Here is an 8,299-nt window from a genome sequence, read left to right as displayed (position 1 = left end):
TACACCATAAACAACACCTTCACACCACCACCATCATCACACCCCCACCACACCACCATCACCACACCACCACATCATCATCACATCCTACTATCACTACTACATCACCATCACCACCACCACCACACCATCATCATCACATCCCACTATCACTGCTACATCACTATCACCACCACTACACCATCACCACCATCATATTTAGTCCACATCTAGTGATATTTTCCGTAGATTCTCCAGCTCTTGAGAGAGAAGAGAGAGAGAGAGAGAAAAAGAGAGAGAGAGAGGCGTCTTTGCAGGAACATACACCGCCCTTATCTCACTGCTCTTGTCCACACTGTCTGTTAGTGCGTGTCTCACCTCCTCCCCCCTCCCCCCCCTCCTCCTCCCCCTTCCAGGCCTTCTTCCATTTTCACTGTAATCCCACTTTTATTTTCTTTACCTTTATTCGTTTTCTGTTTTTATCCTCTTCGTTTTCTCTCCATTTTCTTTCTTTTCTCTACCTTCCCTTCATTTTCTCTTTACTTTCTTCGTTTTCTCTCACTATCTCTCCATTTTCTTTTTATCATATTCCCATTTCGTTTTCGTTTTTACTTGATTGCTCTTTCGTCTTTCTCCCGTCTGACAGTCAATATTGCAAGACAAGAGTCAATATGTCTGTCTGTGTTGATAATGTTGCAACGCTTATAAGCAAAGATGTCGGCAGGCATTAGTGCAACACATTACCATGCGTGAGAGAGACTAGAGGACCTGACCACACCTTGAGAGATAGAGAACAGGGAGAGAGACATGAGGGAGAGATAGGTAGAGAATGAGAGACAAGAGAAAAAAGGAGAAAGGAGGAGAGAGAGAGAGCACCGGAAAGAAAATCCCGCTTATGAAAAAATATTTTGTCATTTATTTTAGATCCTTCAATCATCATTAAAAAAATAAAAAATAAAGACTATAAAAATAAAATAAAATTAAGTTAAAAAATACAATAAAAAATAAGTAAAAAAATAAAGTAAAAAAAAAAAAAATATACAATACAAAAAATATAGTAAAAAATAAAGTAAAAAAAAAAATCCTCCATCGCGTCATTAAGGTGAACTAGTTTTGACAAAGATAAACACCGAGAAAGAAAGTTAGAGGGAAAAAAATTAACTCAACTTTAAACGGGAAAAAAGTATATCTGAGAGAGACTGAAGTTGTGAGGGAAGAAAACAAAGTCAAGACATCAAGTTGGTTTTAATGTCCTGAGGAAAAAAGTGACATTGAGATAGTGAGGAGGGAGAGGTCACTGAGGAAGGTGAGGAGGAGGGAGGGAGGGGGGTGGAGGAGGGACAGTGAGGTATAGTGAGGTGGTGTCAGTGAGGGATGGTGAGGGAGGTCAGTGAGGGATGGTGAGAGGGTCTATATATATATTGAATGTATTTGCCTACCTGGTTGACTCTGTCTCTCTGTCTATCTCTTTACCTGTCCGTCTGTCTGTCTCTATCTCTACCTACCTGTCTGTCTATCTGTCTCTATCTCTACCTACCTGTCCGTCTATCTGTCTCTATCTCTACCTACCTGTCCGTCTATCTGTCTCTATCTCTACCTACCCGTCCCGTCTATCTGTCTCTATCTCTACCTGTCCGTCTATCTGTCTCTATCTCTACCTGTCTGTCTGTCTATCTGTCTCTATCTCTACCTACCTGTCCGTCTATCTGTCTCTATCTCTACCTACCTGTCTCTATCTGTCTCTATCTCTACCTACCTGTCCGTCTATCTGTCTCTATCTCTACCTACCTGTCCGTCTATCTGTCTATCTCTACCTACCTCTCTGTCTATCTGTCTCTATCTACTTACCTGCGTCTATCTGTCTCTATCTCTCCTATACCTATGTCTGTCTGTGTCTTTTGTGTTTTACTAAGATCTACCTGGCTGTCTGCTCAAGAGTCTCTTTAAACTGTAACGTATCATCACCCCTCCCGTTATTCCTCCGGTTATTCTCCTTCCCGTTATTCCCTTCCGTTATTTCCCTCGTTATTCCCTTTCCGTTATTATCCTCCCGATTATTCCTTCCCGTTATTCCTCGTTATTACCCTCTTATTCACCTCCGTTATTCCCCTCATATTATTCCTTCAGTTATTATCCCTCCGTTATTCCTTCCCGTTAATTTCCCTCCTGTTATTCTCCTTCCGTTGATTTCCCCTCCTGTTAATTTCCTTCCGTTATTCCTCCGTTATTCCCTTCGATTATTCTCCCGTTATTCCCCTCCCGTTATTCCCTCCATTATTCCTCGTTATTCCCCTCCGTTATTCCTCCCGTTATTCCCCTCCCGTTATTCCCCCTCCCGTTATTCCCCTCCGTTATTCCCCTCCGTTATTCCCCCTCCGTTATTCCCCTCCGTTATTCCCTCCTGTTATTCTCCTTCCCGTTATTCTCCTTCCGTTATTCTCCCTCCGTTATCCTCCGTTAACGCTTGTTATTCTCACCTGTACTGTTGTGAGATGATTATGAGACTGTGAGATGATTATGAGATTGTGAAATGATTATGAAGATATTATGAAATGATTGTGAGACGATTATGAGATGATTATGAGAAAATAATGAGATGAATGTAATATTAATTTGGCAGCGATATGACATGCTCTCTCTCTCTCTCTCTCTCTCTCTCTCTCTCTCTCTCTCTCTCTCTCTCTCTCTCTCTCTCTAAAACACCACAGTGACGGCCTCTCATTTTTCCATTACACGCCCCCAAAAAAATAAAATAAAAATAAATAAAAAGAAAAATCCCAATAAAAAAAAACCGCGTAATGTACAGGTTTGGACCAAGTGGCTAATTTTACGGGCGCCATAAAATCCCTCCAAATTGAAACCGAACACAGAGTTATTGTGAGTCTTTTTTGAGTGTTTTTTTTATCTGTGTGTGTGTGTGTGTGTGTGTGTGTGTGTGTGTGTGTGTGTGTGTGTGTGTGTGTGTGTTCAACTGTGTCTGATATATAGAGACAGACAGACAGACAGACAGACATTACTGCATTATCTTAGGGCTTTTATAATGAGGTTTGTGCCATAATGACCCGTTAAGCTGGAGGGTTCATGCTCTCTCTCCTCCTACACTAATAAGATGTTGTAGGGTTGTGTTGTGTTGTGGTTTGTATCAGGGTTGTGTTGGGTGTGTAATAGGGTTGTGTGGTGTGTTGTGGTGTGGTGGTGATCAGGTTTGTTGTGGTGTTGTGTACAGGTTGTGTTAGTTAGGTTGTGTTGTGGTGTTGTGGTAGGGTTGTGTTGTGGTAGTGTAGGGGTGGTGTGGTAGTATCAGGGTTGTGTTGTGGTGTTGTGGTAGTATCAGGGTTGTGTTGTGGTGTTGTGGTAGTATCAGGGTTGTGTTGTGGTGTTGTGGTAGTATCAGGGTTGTGTTGTGGTGTTGTGGTAGTAGTGGTGGTAGAAGTATTATTGCTATGGTGATTGTTATGGTGACGTGGTTGTTTGTCCCGTAATATCATAGTTAATAGAAGTGTTTTGATTGTGGTGGGTTCGTTTGATTGTGATTGCAGTGGTGGTTGTCTTGTGGAATTGTGATTGTTATGATTGTGGTTGATTCGTGGATTGTGGTTGTAGTGGTGGTGGGCCTGTAGAATTGTGGTTTTTATGGTGGTGGGCCTGTAGAATTGTGGTTGTTTTGGTGGTGGTGGTCCTGTATAATTGTGGTTGTTATGGTGGTGGTGGTGGTGGTGGTCCTGTATAATTGTGGTTGTTATGGTGGTGGGCCTGTAGAATTGTGGTTGTTGTGGTGGTAGTTGAAGAGGTTAGTCAAATTTCGGGGGGGAGTTTGAGAGGAATTTCCATCGCTTTCTCAGAACGTAAACTTGTATATGAGAGAGAGAGAGGGACGGTGTAGGAGGAATAGAAGGAAGGAAGGGGAAGGGAAAAGGAAAGGGAAGGGATAGGAGGAAGAGGAGGAGAAAGGAAGGTTAAGAGGCAACACACGACATACCCGTTAATATTAAAACCTGTAAAATATATGTCGGCGCTAAATTGTTCTCGCGAAAATCCCATTGGGCTGAGAGGCGGAAGGTGTGGGGGCAAGATAATACTTTAGAGGGGCGTGGGCGGTGTGGGCGGGAGTCCTGTGTTGTGGAAGGGTGTGGTGGGACCTTGTGGGTGTGGATGTATGCGGGTAGGAGCGCTGAAGACGGCTTGCTGAAAGGGAATTTTTTCCTTTTGTGTGTGTGAGGGAGGAGGGAGGGAGGAGGAGAGAGGAGGGAGGAGGAGGGAGGAGGAGGGAGGGGGGATAAAGGGAGGAGGTTGCGTTAGGGAGGAATGAAAGGGAGGACAGGAGGGAAGGGAAGGGTGGGTCTGTATAAGCTCGGGTTAAAGGAGGGGTTATGTGTGCTGGAGTGAAGGAGAAGGGAAGGAAGAGAAGGAAGGAATATTCATGCAGATTATTAGAATATTTTAAGATTTAAGTAAAAAAGATACGGCCATTCTGATCCTCAACCAGATGACTCCCATACTCAGAACCCCATTCCAGCCCCCATTCTCAAATTCCATTCCAGTTTCCCGTTCCTAAATTCCCATTCCAGGCGACGACGAGCAATACCGGTGACTTTGGCATCTTGCACTCTTAAATATGAAACACACTGCAGCCGCCACCCACCTGCCTGAGGCCGCCACCCGAGACAGCCACCCACTCACCCGAGGCCGCCACCTCATCCGCCAACACCCAAGGTTCACCACCCACCTGAGGGCCGCACCTGCGAGGACCGCCACCCGATGGCCGCCACCTACCCGATGGCCGCCACCGATCGAGGGCTGCCACACCCGGGGGCCGCCACCCTGCCAGAGCTGCTACCCACCGAGGGCCCCCACCCACCCGAGGCCGCCACCCCTCAGAAGTCCCCCACCACCCTAGGCGCACCCACACCTGGGCCGTCACCCACAAGGCCACCCCTGCAGGCCCCGGCCACCCCAGGCCCACCCCACTGAGACCGGCCACCACCCGGGACCCCCACCCACCAGGCCCCCACCACCAGGGCCCCCACCCACCCCAGGCCCGCCACCCCAGGCCCCCACCACCAGGGCCCGCCACCCACCCAGGCCCCCACCACAGGCCCCCACCCACCAGGGCCACCCACCAGGGGCTGATTACCGCCAGGATTTCATATTGGTTGTCTTAATTAAGTTTCTATATTTTTAAGATAACGAATTGTGATTACTCTGTGGTGGTGGTGGTTGTTGTGGTGGTGGTGGTGGTGGTGATGTTGTAGGCGGTAGGGGAGTGGTGGTTGTAGTAGTAGTGATGGTGGTGGTAGTGGTTGTAGTAGTAGTAGTGATGGTGGTGGTGGTGGTGGTGGTTGTGGTGGTGGTGGTTGTGGTGGTGGTTGTGGTGGTGGTGGTAGTGGTGGTGGTGGTGGTGGTTGTAGTAGTAGTAGTGATGGTGGTGGTAGTGGTGGTGGTGGTGGTGGTGGTTTTTGGTGGTGGTGGTGGTGGTTGTGGTGGTGGTGGTGTGGTTGTGGTGGTGGTGGTGGTGGTGGTGGTGGTGGTGGTGGTGGTGGTGGTGGTGGTGGGTGTGGTGGTGGTGGTGGTGTGGGTGGTTTGTGGTGGTGGTGGTGGTGGTGGTGGGTGGTGTGGTGGTGGTGGTGGTGGTGGTGGTGGTGGTGGGGTGGTGGTGGTTGGGTGGTGGTGGTGGTGGTGGTGGTGGTGGTAGTGGTGGTGGTTGTGGTGGTGGTGGTGGTGGGTGGTGGTGGGTGGTTGGTGGTGGGTGTGGTAGTGGTGGTGGTGGTGGTTGGGGTGGTGGTGGTTGGTTGGTGGTGGTGGTTGTTGTGGGTGGTGGTGGTGGTGTGGTTGGTGGTGGTGGTGGTGGTGGGGTGGTGGTTGTGTTGGTGGGGTGGTGGTGGTTGGTGGTGGTGGTGGTGGTGGTGGTGGTGGTGTGTGGTGGTGGTGGTGGTGGTGGTGGTGGTGGTGGTTGTAGTAGTAGTGATGGTGGTGGTGGTGATGGTAGTAGATCCGACCAATTTTACATAACTCGGTCACTAGCCCTCACTCGTTCAGTCAGTCCACCAGTCAGTCAGTCAGTCAATCAAGTCAGTCAGTCAATCAATCACGTCAATCAGTCAGTCAGTCAATCAGTCAGTCAGTCAGTCAGCCAGTCAGTCCAGGGCTTATGTGGTCAAATTTAACTCGTATAAATATTAAAATTATTAATGAATAGCACCACTAATGTATCGTGTGTGTGTGTGTGTGTGTGTGTGTACATATAATTTTAATTGATTATAACTTTGTAACCAGAGTTAATTTTGTTGTATTAATAATGACTGTGTGATGTATGATGTTAGTTTTACTGTTTGTGTGAAATTGTTTTTATTGTACAACACACACACACACACACACACACACACACACACACACACCCTCCCTCTCCATCTCCTCTATTCTTGTTTTCTCTTCTCCATACTTCTCCTCTCCCATTCTTTCCTCCCTCCTCCTCCCCTCTCCTCCCTCCATTGTGATATAATCCCAGTGGAACGTGAACAGAACATTTCCCCCATACTTTATAAAGCACCTAACCTAACCTAACCTAACCTAACAACCTAACCTAACCTAACCTTACGAGTCCTGGCCCCAAGATTCCTACTGTGTATAAAATTGGATTAGCATTTTGACTTTGCTCGACGTTGCCATTTCCAACGATTTGATATTAAAATTCAAGTGGTTTTTTTTTTCTTTCTCTCCCTCTCTCGTTCAGATCAGACGGGCGGTGGCAGTTTAAGCTCAAGAACGGTTCCTTAAACACAGCGCCGGATACAGGTAAGCTTTTATTGTTGGGCAGTCTGGATGTTTTCCTTTGACAGGTCAGGGGTACATGAAGGGAAGGGGGGGAGGGTGGGGGGGTGAGGGGGGTGAGGGTGGGGGTGAGGGGGTTGAGGGTGGGGGTGAGGGGTTCTTGACAGTAAAAGGTTCTGTTTTTTTACCGCAGGGAGTTCTAGAGAGTTGGGGGTTCTTAATCAATCAAGGTGTTGCAGGTATATCGACCCACCTTACTTGTGACTCACTCATGACTCACTAACCATTTTACTCACCTGTTATTCATGCGGGTCTTCTCATTCACTTCTCCAGATGAGTGTTTAGTCATCAGTTATACAGATGTGTTTTTATATATGTGACTCAGGGGATCTATGACTTTGGGTGGGAGGTAGGGAGTAGGGAGGTAGGGAGTAGGGAAGTAGGGAGTAGGGAAGGGAGGCATTGAGGTAACTTGAGGGAGAGAGAGGGAGTGAGTGACGAGTGAAAGAGGGAGGGTGTGAGGGACTAAGGAGGGAGAGAAGGTGAGGGAGGGAAGGGTGGAAGGGGGGGGCTGCTACAACACTTAAGAGTACAAAAGTTATTCTCGTTTTCTGTGGTAAGTTAAGTACTCAGGGGGGACGGCAGTAAACTTATATTTATATCATAATTGTTGTTGTCTCGTAATATTGCTTTAAAATTTTATGTAGAGATATTCTATTTTTTCTGGGTTTTTTCTTGTTTATTCAATTGTTAGTGTATATTTTTCATAAAGAGGGAGGTAATGTATGTGTGTGTGTGTGTGTGTGTGTGTGTGTGTGTGTGTGTGTGTGAGGTGTGTGTGTGTGAGGTACTCGGTAAATTCTATGTTTATTTTATATTTAGTTTAGCATAATTTATTTTTTAAAACCCAACATAAAATTTGTAAAACAATTTCACATCCTCACATATTTTTTTTAATTTGTGTCACGAATAATATCAAGTATTTTGTGTATAAGATGAAGCATTATTTTATGTAAGACTATCGTTATTAGGTTCCTTAAACATATACAAACTGTACAAAATATTCAGACAACATTTATTTTAGGTCTTGTCTCGTAAAATGTTGAAACGAGGGTTATTTTAGTCTCGTGTGTACAGTTATTTTCTTAGGTGTAAATTCGTCTTATGATGTAGGTTACTTATTATTATTATTATTATTATTATTATTATTATTATTATTATTATTATTATTATTATTATTATTATTATTATTGTTGTTGTTGTTGTTATTGTTGTTGTTGTTGTTGTTGTTGTTGTTGTTGTTGTTATTGTTGTCGTTATAAACAAACACACATAGTTTATCCTCACCCCCCACACACACACAAGGGCCCGGGTGAGCACACATGGTCGTGGTGGTCAGCACAGATGGACCACTAAAGGGCCACAGGACCCTGATGGTCTCAGGGGCCGAATAAACTAGACCGTGGGTATATTTCTCAAGGGCATAGCTACACACACCTCTTCTTTGAGTCCTGGCGCTGAGAGTATGCTGGGGGTGAGGGGAGAGGGAAGG

The sequence above is a fragment of the Homarus americanus genome, unplaced genomic scaffold (assembly GCF_018991925.1).
Source record: "Homarus americanus isolate GMGI-L3 unplaced genomic scaffold, GMGI_Hamer_2.0 scaffold20919, whole genome shotgun sequence".
Classification (NCBI taxonomy): domain Eukaryota; kingdom Metazoa; phylum Arthropoda; class Malacostraca; order Decapoda; family Nephropidae; genus Homarus; species Homarus americanus.
The sequence above is the reverse complement of the archived record's forward strand: the minus strand, read 5'-3'. Positions refer to the sequence as shown.